General features: G+C 44.5%; 14 non-coding genes across 14 annotated transcripts; all 14 read left to right on the forward strand.

Moving 5' to 3' along the window:
- Positions 1 to 634: 634 nt before the first annotated feature.
- LOC134120339 (small nucleolar RNA U3) lies at positions 635 to 850 on the forward strand. Its single transcript, XR_009951881.1, has one exon. It is a non-coding gene; the product is annotated as a small nucleolar RNA U3 (small nucleolar RNA).
- A 655-nt stretch (positions 851 to 1,505) lies between these two features.
- LOC134120359 (small nucleolar RNA U3) lies at positions 1,506 to 1,721 on the forward strand. Its single transcript, XR_009951901.1, has one exon. It is a non-coding gene; the product is annotated as a small nucleolar RNA U3 (small nucleolar RNA).
- Positions 1,722 to 2,376: 655 nt separating this feature from the next.
- Positions 2,377 to 2,592, forward strand: LOC134120340 (small nucleolar RNA U3). The gene has a single exon (XR_009951882.1). It is a non-coding gene; the product is annotated as a small nucleolar RNA U3 (small nucleolar RNA).
- A 655-nt stretch (positions 2,593 to 3,247) lies between these two features.
- On the forward strand, positions 3,248 to 3,463 carry LOC134120360 (small nucleolar RNA U3). The gene has a single exon (XR_009951902.1). It is a non-coding gene; the product is annotated as a small nucleolar RNA U3 (small nucleolar RNA).
- Positions 3,464 to 4,118: 655 nt separating this feature from the next.
- LOC134120361 (small nucleolar RNA U3) lies at positions 4,119 to 4,334 on the forward strand. Its single transcript, XR_009951903.1, has one exon. It is a non-coding gene; the product is annotated as a small nucleolar RNA U3 (small nucleolar RNA).
- Positions 4,335 to 4,988: 654 nt separating this feature from the next.
- LOC134120331 (small nucleolar RNA U3) lies at positions 4,989 to 5,204 on the forward strand. Its single transcript, XR_009951873.1, has one exon. It is a non-coding gene; the product is annotated as a small nucleolar RNA U3 (small nucleolar RNA).
- Positions 5,205 to 5,858: 654 nt separating this feature from the next.
- LOC134120332 (small nucleolar RNA U3) lies at positions 5,859 to 6,074 on the forward strand. The gene has a single exon (XR_009951874.1). It is a non-coding gene; the product is annotated as a small nucleolar RNA U3 (small nucleolar RNA).
- A 655-nt stretch (positions 6,075 to 6,729) lies between these two features.
- Positions 6,730 to 6,945, forward strand: LOC134120362 (small nucleolar RNA U3). The gene has a single exon (XR_009951904.1). It is a non-coding gene; the product is annotated as a small nucleolar RNA U3 (small nucleolar RNA).
- A 655-nt stretch (positions 6,946 to 7,600) lies between these two features.
- On the forward strand, positions 7,601 to 7,816 carry LOC134120370 (small nucleolar RNA U3). The gene has a single exon (XR_009951912.1). It is a non-coding gene; the product is annotated as a small nucleolar RNA U3 (small nucleolar RNA).
- A 654-nt stretch (positions 7,817 to 8,470) lies between these two features.
- Positions 8,471 to 8,686, forward strand: LOC134120333 (small nucleolar RNA U3). The gene has a single exon (XR_009951875.1). It is a non-coding gene; the product is annotated as a small nucleolar RNA U3 (small nucleolar RNA).
- A 654-nt stretch (positions 8,687 to 9,340) lies between these two features.
- On the forward strand, positions 9,341 to 9,556 carry LOC134120334 (small nucleolar RNA U3). The gene has a single exon (XR_009951876.1). It is a non-coding gene; the product is annotated as a small nucleolar RNA U3 (small nucleolar RNA).
- A 655-nt stretch (positions 9,557 to 10,211) lies between these two features.
- On the forward strand, positions 10,212 to 10,427 carry LOC134120341 (small nucleolar RNA U3). The gene has a single exon (XR_009951883.1). It is a non-coding gene; the product is annotated as a small nucleolar RNA U3 (small nucleolar RNA).
- Positions 10,428 to 11,082: 655 nt separating this feature from the next.
- Positions 11,083 to 11,298, forward strand: LOC134120342 (small nucleolar RNA U3). The gene has a single exon (XR_009951884.1). It is a non-coding gene; the product is annotated as a small nucleolar RNA U3 (small nucleolar RNA).
- A 655-nt stretch (positions 11,299 to 11,953) lies between these two features.
- LOC134120363 (small nucleolar RNA U3) lies at positions 11,954 to 12,169 on the forward strand. Its single transcript, XR_009951905.1, has one exon. It is a non-coding gene; the product is annotated as a small nucleolar RNA U3 (small nucleolar RNA).
- Positions 12,170 to 12,806: the final 637 nt, after the last annotated feature.

Raw genomic sequence — 12,806 nt, forward strand, 5'->3', positions numbered from 1 at the left:
TTTTATATATAACCCCAAAAATTCGACTTGATTAGTTGATAGAATGGCTGAATTATCCGATATATTTTACTGTGTTTCAGTTCAAAGGGGGATTTTGTGACACCTTTCCGCATTGACCCTTCGCAGGAAGCCCAATAGTCATCTCCCTCGAGCCTGGAAACCAGTTATCTGCTCACCCGGTTCACACCTCCCTCACATTGTTCTCTTGGAATTTGGTGTCCTAGCAATCCCTGAGCTTGTCCTTCAAGTCACGCTGATTACCCGAATATACCCCTGTCCCTGCAGTTGAAGCCTTTTTTCTTCTCATTGAGAAGACCTTTGAGTTCACTGGTGACCGTTGGCTTGTTGTTGGTGAAGTAGTGTACAGTCCAGATTGGAACGGTGGCAGTTTCACAGAATCAAATGTTATTCCGTAAGGCATTCCGGAATGCTGTGGATAACCTCCCAAGAGGTCCACACTGCAGATAGCAGTCCATCAATCCAAGAAGTCCTGCATGGCTTCGTTTGCCTCTGTCCAGCGCCTCACAGTCTGCCTCAGCACCAAAGGAACATACTCTGGTGGTAACAAAAGGAGAACCATCGGTGATAGTTGTTTTTTTTAAAGTCAAATTCCGTTTTCACCCTCAAGCAAACTAAGACTATACTTTCAGGGATCATTTCTATAGTTTCCGACTTGAGAAGTGTGTTTCAAAATAGTATGGCCTCGCTATCCACGATGATGAAATGTGATATTTCCCACTGGGCGTGAAGCGGGCACAGAGAAGTGAATCAGTTCACAAGCTTTCTGCCATTGATGACTGCTCTTTACTTCCTAGTGGAGTAAAGAGGTGGGAAATATGGACCGAGTGGTTATCAGAATATGTCAATAGACTTTTATATATAACCCCAAAAATTTGATTTGATTAGTTGATAGAATGGCTGAATTATCAGATATAATTTACTTTGTTTCAGTTCAAAGGGGGATTTTGTGACACCTTTCCGCATTGACCCTTCGCAGGAAGCCCAATAGTCATCTCCCTCGAGCCTGGAAACCAGTTATCTGCTCACCCGGTTCACACCTCCCTCACATTGTTCTCTTGGAATTTGGTGTCCTAGCAATCCCTGAGCTTGTCCTTCAAGTCACGCTGATTACCCGAATATACCCCTGTCCCTGCAGTTGAAGCCTTTTTTCTTCTCATTGAGAAGACCTTTGAGTTCACTGGTGACCGTTGGCTTGTTGTTGGTGAAGTAGTGTACAGTCCAGATTGGAACGGTGGCAAGTTCACAGAATCAAATGTTATTCCGTAAGGCATTCCGGAATGCTGTGGATAACCTCCCAAGAGGTCCACACTGCAGATAGCAGTCCATCAATCCAAGAAGTCCTGCATGGCTTCGTTTGCCTCTGTCCAGCGCCTCACAGTCTGCCTCAGCACCAAAGGAACATACTCTGGTGGTAACAAACGGAGAACCATCGGTGATAGTTGTTTTTTTGAAAGTCAAATTCCGTTTTCACCCTCAAGCAAACTAAGACTATACTTTCAGGGATCATTTCTATAGTTTCCGACTTGAGAAGTGTGATTCAAAATGGTATGGCCTCGCTATCCACGATGATGAAATGTGATATTTCCCACTGGGCGTGAAGCGGGCACAGAGAAGTGAATCAGTTCACAAGCTTGCTGCCATTGATGACCGCTCTTTAATTCCTAGTGGAGTAAAGAGGTGGGAAATATGGACCGAGTGGTTATCAGACTATGTCAACCGACTTTTATATATAACCCCAAAAATTCGACTTGATTAGTTGATAGAATGGCTGAATTATCCGATATATTTTACTGTGTTTCAGTTCAAAGGGGGATTTTGTGACACCTTTCCGCATTGACCCTTCGCAGGAAGCCCAATAGTCATCTCCCTCGAGCCTGGAAACCAGTTATCTGCTCACCCGGTTCACACCTCCCTCACATTGTTCTCTTGGAATTTGGTGTCCTAGCAATCCCTGAGCTTGTCCTTCAAGTCACGCTGATTACCCGAATATACCCCTGTCCCTGCAGTTGAAGCCTTTTTTCTTCTCATTGAGAAGACCTTTGAGTTCACTGGTGACCGTTGGCTTGTTGTTGGTGAAGTAGTGTACAGTCCAGATTGGAACGGTGGCAGTTTCACAGAATCAAATGTTATTCCGTAAGGCATTCCGGAATGCTGTGGATAACCTCCCAAGAGGTCCACACTGCAGATAGCAGTCCATCAATCCAAGAAGTCCTGCATGGCTTCGTTTGCCTCTGTCCAGCGCCTCACAGTCTGCCTCAGCACCAAAGGAACATACTCTGGTGGTAACAAAAGGAGAACCATCGGTGATAGTTGTTTTTTTTAAAGTCAAATTCCGTTTTCACCCTCAAGCAAACTAAGACTATACTTTCAGGGATCATTTCTATAGTTTCCGACTTGAGAAGTGTGTTTCAAAATAGTATGGCCTCGCTATCCACGATGATGAAATGTGATATTTCCCACTGGGCGTGAAGCGGGCACAGAGAAGTGAATCAGTTCACAAGCTTTCTGCCATTGATGACTGCTCTTTACTTCCTAGTGGAGTAAAGAGGTGGGAAATATGGACCGAGTGGTTATCAGAATATGTCAATAGACTTTTATATATAACCCCAAAAATTTGATTTGATTAGTTGATAGAATGGCTGAATTATCAGATATAATTTACTTTGTTTCAGTTCAAAGGGGGATTTTGTGACACCTTTCCGCATTGACCCTTCGCAGGAAGCCCAATAGTCATCTCCCTCGAGCCTGGAAACCAGTTATCTGCTCACCCGGTTCACACCTCCCTCACATTGTTCTCTTGGAATTTGGTGTCCTAGCAATCCCTGAGCTTGTCCTTCAAGTCACGCTGATTACCCGAATATACCCCTGTCCCTGCAGTTGAAGCCTTTTTTCTTCTCATTGAGAAGACCTTTGAGTTCACTGGTGACCGTTGGCTTGTTGTTGGTGAAGTAGTGTACAGTCCAGATTGGAACGGTGGCAAGTTCACAGAATCAAATGTTATTCCGTAAGGCATTCCGGAATGCTGTGGATAACCTCCCAAGAGGTCCACACTGCAGATAGCAGTCCATCAATCCAAGAAGTCCTGCATGGCTTCGTTTGCCTCTGTCCAGCGCCTCACAGTCTGCCTCAGCACCAAAGGAACATACTCTGGTGGTAACAAACGGAGAACCATCGGTGATAGTTGTTTTTTTGAAAGTCAAATTCCGTTTTCACCCTCAAGCAAACTAAGACTATACTTTCAGGGATCATTTCTATAGTTTCCGACTTGAGAAGTGTGATTCAAAATGGTATGGCCTCGCTATCCACGATGATGAAATGTGATATTTCCCACTGGGCGTGAAGCGGGCACAGAGAAGTGAATCAGTTCACAAGCTTGCTGCCATTGATGACCGCTCTTTAATTCCTAGTGGAGTAAAGAGGTGGGAAATATGGACCGAGTGGTTATCAGACTATGTCAACCGACTTTTATATATAACCCCAAAAATTCGACTTGATTAGTTGATAGAATGGCTGAATTATCCGATATATTTTACTGTGTTTCAGTTCAAAGGGGGATTTTGTGACACCTTTCCGCATTGACCCTTCGCAGGAAGCCCAATAGTCATCTCCCTCGAGCCTGGAAACCAGTTATCTGCTCACCCGGTTCACACCTCCCTCACATTGTTCTCTTGGAATTTGGTGTCCTAGCAATCCCTGAGCTTGTCCTTCAAGTCACGCTGATTACCCGAATATACCCCTGTCCCTGCAGTTGAAGCCTTTTTTCTTCTCATTGAGAAGACCTTTGAGTTCACTGGTGACCGTTGGCTTGTTGTTGGTGAAGTAGTGTACAGTCCAGATTGGAACGGTGGCAGTTTCACAGAATCAAATGTTATTCCGTAAGGCATTCCGGAATGCTGTGGATAACCTCCCAAGAGGTCCACACTGCAGATAGCAGTCCATCAATCCAAGAAGTCCTGCATGGCTTCGTTTGCCTCTGTCCAGCGCCTCACAGTCTGCCTCAGCACCAAAGGAACATACTCTGGTGGTAACAAACGGAGAACCATCGGTGATAGTTGTTTTTTTGAAAGTCAAATTCCGTTTTCACCCTCAAGCAAACTAAGACTATACTTTCAGGGATCATTTCTATAGTTTCCGACTTGAGAAGTGTGATTCAAAATGGTATGGCCTCGCTATCCACGATGATGAAATGTGATATTTCCCACTGGGCGTGAAGCGGGCACAGAGAAGTGAATCAGTTCACAAGCTTGCTGCCATTGATGACCGCTCTTTAATTCCTAGTGGAGTAAAGAGGTGGGAAATATGGACCGAGTGGTTATCAGACTATGTCAACCGACTTTTATATATAACCCCAAAAATTCGACTTGATTAGTTGATAGAATGGCTGAATTATCCGATATATTTTACTGTGTTTCAGTTCAAAGGGGGATTTTGTGACACCTTTCCGCATTGACCCTTCGCAGGAAGCCCAATAGTCATCTCCCTCGAGCCTGGAAACCAGTTATCTGCTCACCCGGTTCACACCTCCCTCACATTGTTCTCTTGGAATTTGGTGTCCTAGCAATCCCTGAGCTTGTCCTTCAAGTCACGCTGATTACCCGAATATACCCCTGTCCCTGCAGTTGAAGCCTTTTTTCTTCTCATTGAGAAGACCTTTGAGTTCACTGGTGACCGTTGGCTTGTTGTTGGTGAAGTAGTGTACAGTCCAGATTGGAACGGTGGCAGTTTCACAGAATCAAATGTTATTCCTTAAGGCATTCCGGAATGCTGTGGATAACCTCCCAAGAGGTCCACACTGCAGATAGCAGTCCATCAATCCAAGAAGTCCTGCATGGCTTCGTTTGCCTCTGTCCAGCGCCTCACAGTCTGCCTCAGCACCAAAGGAACATACTCTGGTGGTAACAAAAGGAGAACCATCGGTGATAGTTGTTTTTTTAAAGTCAAATTCCGTTTTCACCCTCAAGCAAACTAAGACTATACTTTCAGGGATCATTTCTATAGTTTCCGACTTGAGAAGTGTGTTTCAAAATGGTATGGCCTCGCTATCCACGATGATGAAATGTGATATTTCCCACTGGGCGTGAAGCGGGCACAGAGAAGTGAATCAGTTCACAAGCTTTCTGCCATTGATGACTGCTCTTTACTTCCTAGTGGAGTAAAGAGGTGGGAAATATGGACTGAGTGGTTATCAGAATATGTCAATAGACTTTTATATATAACCCCAAAAATGTGATTTGATTAGTTGATAGAATGGCTGAATTATCAGATATAATTTACTTTGTTTCAGTTCAAAGGGGGATTTTGTGACACCTTTCCGCATTGACCCTTCGCAGGAAGCCCAATAGTCATCTCCCTCGAGCCTGGAAACCAGTTATCTGCTCACCCGGTTCACACCTCCCTCACATTGTTCTCTTGGAATTTGGTGTCCTAGCAATCCCTGAGCTTGTCCTTCAAGTCACGCTGATTACCCGAATATACCCCTGTCCCTGCAGTTGAAGCCTTTTTTCTTCTCATTGAGAAGACCTTTGAGTTCACTGGTGACCGTTGGCTTGTTGTTGGTGAAGTAGTGTACAGTCCAGATTGGAACGGTGGCAGTTTCACAGAATCAAATGTTATTCCGTAAGGCATTCCGGAATGCTGTGGATAACCTCCCAAGAGGTCCACACTGCAGATAGCAGTCCATCAATCCAAGAAGTCCTGCATGGCTTCGTTTGCCTCTGTCCAGCGCCTCACAGTCTGCCTCAGCACCAAAGGAACATACTCTGGTGGTAACAAAAGGAGAACCATCGGTGATAGTTGTTTTTTTAAAGTCAAATTCCGTTTTCACCCTCAAGCAAACTAAGACTATACTTTCAGGGATCATTTCTATAGTTTCCGACTTGAGAAGTGTGTTTCAAAATGGTATGGCCTCGCTATCCACGATGATGAAATGTGATATTTCCCACTGGGCGTGAAGCGGGCACAGAGAAGTGAATCAGTTCACAAGCTTTCTGCCATTGATGACTGCTCTTTACTTCCTAGTGGAGTAAAGAGGTGGGAAATATGGACTGAGTGGTTATCAGAATATGTCAATAGACTTTTATATATAACCCCAAAAATGTGATTTGATTAGTTGATAGAATGGCTGAATTATCAGATATAATTTACTTTGTTTCAGTTCAAAGGGGGATTTTGTGACACCTTTCCGCATTGACCCTTCGCAGGAAGCCCAATAGTCATCTCCCTTGAGCCTGGAAACCAGTTATCTGCTCACCCGGTTCACACCTCCCTCACATTGTTCTCTTGGAATTTGGTGTCCTAGCAATCCCTGAGCTTGTCCTTCAAGTCACGCTGATTACCCGAATATACCCCTGTCCCTGCAGTTGAAGCCTTTTTTCTTCTCATTGAGAAGACCTTTGAGTTCACTGGTGACCGTTGGCTTGTTGTTGGTGAAGTAGTGTACAGTCCAGATTGGAACGGTGGCAGTTTCACAGAATCAAATGTTATTCCGTAAGGCATTCCGGAATGCTGTGGATAACCTCCCAAGAGGTCCACACTGCAGATAGCAGTCCATCAATCCAAGAAGTCCTGCATGGCTTCGTTTGCCTCTGTCCAGCGCCTCACAGTCTGCCTCAGCACCAAAGGAACATACTCTGGTGGTAACAAACGGAGAACCATCGGTGATAGTTGTTTTTTTGAAAGTCAAATTCCGTTTTCACCCTCAAGCAAACTAAGACTATACTTTCAGGGATCATTTCTATAGTTTCCGACTTGAGAAGTGTGATTCAAAATGGTATGGCCTCGCTATCCACGATGATGAAATGTGATATTTCCCACTGGGCGTGAAGCGGGCACAGAGAAGTGAATCAGTTCACAAGCTTGCTGCCATTGATGACCGCTCTTTAATTCCTAGTGGAGTAAAGAGGTGGGAAATATGGACCGAGTGGTTATCAGACTATGTCAACCGACTTTTATATATAACCCCAAAAATTCGACTTGATTAGTTGATAGAATGGCTGAATTATCCGATATATTTTACTGTGTTTCAGTTCAAAGGGGGATTTTGTGACACCTTTCCGCATTGACCCTTCGCAGGAAGCCCAATAGTCATCTCCCTCGAGCCTGGAAACCAGTTATCTGCTCACCCGGTTCACACCTCCCTCACATTGTTCTCTTGGAATTTGGTGTCCTAGCAATCCCTGAGCTTGTCCTTCAAGTCACGCTGATTACCCGAATATACCCCTGTCCCTGCAGTTGAAGCCTTTTTTCTTCTCATTGAGAAGACCTTTGAGTTCACTGGTGACCGTTGGCTTGTTGTTGGTGAAGTAGTGTACAGTCCAGATTGGAACGGTGGCAGTTTCACAGAATCAAATGTTATTCCGTAAGGCATTCCGGAATGCTGTGGATAACCTCCCAAGAGGTCCACACTGCAGATAGCAGTCCATCAATCCAAGAAGTCCTGCATGGCTTCGTTTGACTCTGTCCAGCGCCTCACAGTCTGCCTCAGCACCAAAGGAACATACTCTGGTGGTAACAAACGGAGAACCATCGGTGATAGTTGTTTTTTTGAAAGTCAAATTCCGTTTTCACCCTCAAGCAAACTAAGACTATACTTTCAGGGATCATTTCTATAGTTTCCGACTTGAGAAGTGTGATTCAAAATGGTATGGCCTCGCTATCCACGATGATGAAATGTGATATTTCGCACTGGGCGTGAAGCGGGCACAGAGAAGTGAATCAGTTCACAAGCTTGCTGCCATTGATGACCGCTCTTTAATTCCTAGTGGAGTAAAGAGGTGGGAAATATGGACCGAGTGGTTATCAGACTATGTCAACCGACTTTTATATATAACCCCAAAAATTCGACTTGATTAGTTGATAGAATGGCTGAATTATCCGATATATTTTACTGTGTTTCAGTTCAAAGGGGGATTTTGTGACACCTTTCCGCATTGACCCTTCGCAGGAAGCCCAATAGTCATCTCCCTCGAGCCTGGAAACCAGTTATCTGCTCACCCGGTTCACACCTCCCTCACATTGTTCTCTTGGAATTTGGTGTCCTAGCAATCCCTGAGCTTGTCCTTCAAGTCACGCTGATTACCCGAATATACCCCTGTCCCTGCAGTTGAAGCCTTTTTTCTTCTCATTGAGAAGACCTTTGAGTTCACTGGTGACCGTTGGCTTGTTGTTGGTGAAGTAGTGTACAGTCCAGATTGGAACGGTGGCAGTTTCACAGAATCAAATGTTATTCCGTAAGGCATTCCGGAATGCTGTGGATAACCTCCCAAGAGGTCCACACTGCAGATAGCAGTCCATCAATCCAAGAAGTCCTGCATGGCTTCGTTTGCCTCTGTCCAGCGCCTCACAGTCTGCCTCAGCACCAAAGGAACATACTCTGGTGGTAACAAAAGGAGAACCATCGGTGATAGTTGTTTTTTTAAAGTCAAATTCCGTTTTCACCCTCAAGCAAACTAAGACTATACTTTCAGGGATCATTTCTATAGTTTCCGACTTGAGAAGTGTGTTTCAAAATGGTATGGCCTCGCTATCCACGATGATGAAATGTGATATTTCCCACTGGGCGTGAAGCGGGCACAGAGAAGTGAATCAGTTCACAAGCTTTCTGCCATTGATGACTGCTCTTTACTTCCTAGTGGAGTAAAGAGGTGGGAAATATGGACTGAGTGGTTATCAGAATATGTCAATAGACTTTTATATATAACCCCAAAAATGTGATTTGATTAGTTGATAGAATGGCTGAATTATCAGATATAATTTACTTTGTTTCAGTTCAAAGGGGGATTTTGTGACACCTTTCCGCATTGACCCTTCGCAGGAAGCCCAATAGTCATCTCCCTCGAGCCTGGAAACCAGTTATCTGCTCACCCGGTTCACACCTCCCTCACATTGTTCTCTTGGAATTTGGTGTCCTAGCAATCCCTGAGCTTGTCCTTCAAGTCACGCTGATTACCCGAATATACCCCTGTCCCTGCAGTTGAAGCCTTTTTTCTTCTCATTGAGAAGACCTTTGAGTTCACTGGTGACCGTTGGCTTGTTGTTGGTGAAGTAGTGTACAGTCCAGATTGGAACGGTGGCAGTTTCACAGAATCAAATGTTATTCCGTAAGGCATTCCGGAATGCTGTGGATAACCTCCCAAGAGGTCCACACTGCAGATAGCAGTCCATCAATCCAAGAAGTCCTGCATGGCTTCGTTTGCCTCTGTCCAGCGCCTCACAGTCTGCCTCAGCACCAAAGGAACATACTCTGGTGGTAACAAAAGGAGAACCATCGGTGATAGTTGTTTTTTTAAAGTCAAATTCCGTTTTCACCCTCAAGCAAACTAAGACTATACTTTCAGGGATCATTTCTATAGTTTCCGACTTGAGAAGTGTGTTTCAAAATGGTATGGCCTCGCTATCCACGATGATGAAATGTGATATTTCCCACTGGGCGTGAAGCGGGCACAGAGAAGTGAATCAGTTCACAAGCTTTCTGCCATTGATGACTGCTCTTTACTTCCTAGTGGAGTAAAGAGGTGGGAAATATGGACTGAGTGGTTATCAGAATATGTCAATAGACTTTTATATATAACCCCAAAAATGTGATTTGATTAGTTGATAGAATGGCTGAATTATCAGATATAATTTACTTTGTTTCAGTTCAAAGGGGGATTTTGTGACACCTTTCCGCATTGACCCTTCGCAGGAAGCCCAATAGTCATCTCCCTTGAGCCTGGAAACCAGTTATCTGCTCACCCGGTTCACACCTCCCTCACATTGTTCTCTTGGAATTTGGTGTCCTAGCAATCCCTGAGCTTGTCCTTCAAGTCACGCTGATTACCCGAATATACCCCTGTCCCTGCAGTTGAAGCCTTTTTTCTTCTCATTGAGAAGACCTTTGAGTTCACTGGTGACCGTTGGCTTGTTGTTGGTGAAGTAGTGTACAGTCCAGATTGGAACGGTGGCAGTTTCACAGAATCAAATGTTATTCCGTAAGGCATTCCGGAATGCTGTGGATAACCTCCCAAGAGGTCCACACTGCAGATAGCAGTCCATCAATCCAAGAAGTCCTGCATGGCTTCGTTTGCCTCTGTCCAGCGCCTCACAGTCTGCCTCAGCACCAAAGGAACATACTCTGGTGGTAACAAAAGGAGAACCATCGGTGATAGTTGTTTTTTTTAAAGTCAAATTCCGTTTTCACCCTCAAGCAAACTAAGACTATACTTTCAGGGATCATTTCTATAGTTTCCGACTTGAGAAGTGTGTTTCAAAATAGTATGGCCTCGCTATCCACGATGATGAAATGTGATATTTCCCACTGGGCGTGAAGCGGGCACAGAGAAGTGAATCAGTTCACAAGCTTTCTGCCATTGATGACTGCTCTTTACTTCCTAGTGGAGTAAAGAGGTGGGAAATATGGACCGAGTGGTTATCAGAATATGTCAATAGACTTTTATATATAACCCCAAAAATTTGATTTGATTAGTTGATAGAATGGCTGAATTATCAGATATAATTTACTTTGTTTCAGTTCAAAGGGGGATTTTGTGACACCTTTCCGCATTGACCCTTCGCAGGAAGCCCAATAGTCATCTCCCTCGAGCCTGGAAACCAGTTATCTGCTCACCCGGTTCACACCTCCCTCACATTGTTCTCTTGGAATTTGGTGTCCTAGCAATCCCTGAGCTTGTCCTTCAAGTCACGCTGATTACCCGAATATACCCCTGTCCCTGCAGTTGAAGCCTTTTTTCTTCTCATTGAGAAGACCTTTGAGTTCACTGGTGACCGTTGGCTTGTTGTTGGTGAAGTAGTGTACAGTCCAGATTGGAACGGTGGCAGTTTCACAGAATCAAATGTTATTCCGTAAGGCATTCCGGAATGCTGTGGATAACCTCCCAAGAGGTCCACACTGCAGATAGCAGTCCATCAATCCAAGAAGTCCTGCATGGCTTCGTTTGCCTCTGTCCAGCGCCTCACAGTCTGCCTCAGCACCAAAGGAACATACTCTGGTGGTAACAAAAGGAGAACCATCGGTGATAGTTGTTTTTTTTAAAGTCAAATTCCGTTTTCACCCTCAAGCAAACTAAGACTATACTTTCAGGGATCATTTCTATAGTTTCCGACTTGAGAAGTGTGTTTCAAAATAGTATGGCCTCGCTATCCACGATGATGAAATGTGATATTTCCCACTGGGCGTGAAGCGGGCACAGAGAAGTGAATCAGTTCACAAGCTTTCTGCCATTGATGACTGCTCTTTACTTCCTAGTGGAGTAAAGAGGTGGGAAATATGGACCGAGTGGTTATCAGAATATGTCAATAGACTTTTATATATAACCCCAAAAATTTGATTTGATTAGTTGATAGAATGGCTGAATTATCAGATATAATTTACTTTGTTTCAGTTCAAAGGGGGATTTTGTGACACCTTTCCGCATTGACCCTTCGCAGGAAGCCCAATAGTCATCTCCCTCGAGCCTGGAAACCAGTTATCTGCTCACCCGGTTCACACCTCCCTCACATTGTTCTCTTGGAATTTGGTGTCCTAGCAATCCCTGAGCTTGTCCTTCAAGTCACGCTGATTACCCGAATATACCCCTGTCCCTGCAGTTGAAGCCTTTTTTCTTCTCATTGAGAAGACCTTTGAGTTCACTGGTGACCGTTGGCTTGTTGTTGGTGAAGTAGTGTACAGTCCAGATTGGAACGGTGGCAGTTTCACAGAATCAAATGTTATTCCGTAAGGCATTCCGGAATGCTGTGGATAACCTCCCAAGAGGTCCACACTGCAGATAGCAGTCCATCAATCCAAGAAGTCCTGCATGGCTTCGTTTGCCTCTGTCCAGCGCCTCACAGTCTGCCTCAGCACCAAAGGAACATACTCTGGTGGTAACAAACGGAGAACCATCGGTGATAGTTGTTTTTTTGAAAGTCAAATTCCGTTTTCACCCTCAAGCAAACTAAGACTATACTTTCAGGGATCATTTCTATAGTTTCCGACTTGAGAAGTGTGATTCAAAATGGTATGGCCTCGCTATCCACGATGATGAAATGTGATATTTCCCACTGGGCGTGAAGCGGGCACAGAGAAGTGAATCAGTTCACAAGCTTGCTGCCATTGATGACCGCTCTTTAATTCCTAGTGGAGTAAAGAGGTGGGAAATATGGACCGAGTGGTTATCAGACTATGTCAACCGACTTTTATATATAACCCCAAAAATTCGACTTGATTAGTTGATAGAATGGCTGAATTATCCGATATATTTTACTGTGTTTCAGTTCAAAGGGGGATTTTGTGACACCTTTCCGCATTGACCCTTCGCAGGAAGCCCAATAGTCATCTCCCTCGAGCCTGGAAACCAGTTATCTGCTCACCCGGTTCACACCTCCCTCACATTGTTCTCTTGGAATTTGGTGTCCTAGCAATCCCTGAGCTTGTCCTTCAAGTCACGCTGATTACCCGAATATACCCCTGTCCCTGCAGTTGAAGCCTTTTTTCTTCTCATTGAGAAGACCTTTGAGTTCACTGGTGACCGTTGGCTTGTTGTTGGTGAAGTAGTGTACAGTCCAGATTTGAACGGTGGCATTTTTAGAGAATCAAATGTTATTCCGTAAGGCATTCCGGAATGCTGTGGATAACCTCCCAAGAGGTCCACACTGCAGATAGCAGTCCATCAATCCAAGAAGTCCTGCATGGCTTCGTTTGCCTCTGTCCAGCGCCTCACAGTCTGCCTCAGCACCAAAGGAACATACTCTGGTGGTAACAAAAGGAGAACCATCGGTGATAGTTGTTTTTTTAAAGTCAAATTCCGTTT

The sequence above is a fragment of the Pungitius pungitius genome, unplaced genomic scaffold (genome assembly GCF_949316345.1).
Source record: "Pungitius pungitius unplaced genomic scaffold, fPunPun2.1 scaffold_26, whole genome shotgun sequence".
Classification (NCBI taxonomy): Eukaryota; Metazoa; Chordata; class Actinopteri; order Perciformes; family Gasterosteidae; genus Pungitius; species Pungitius pungitius.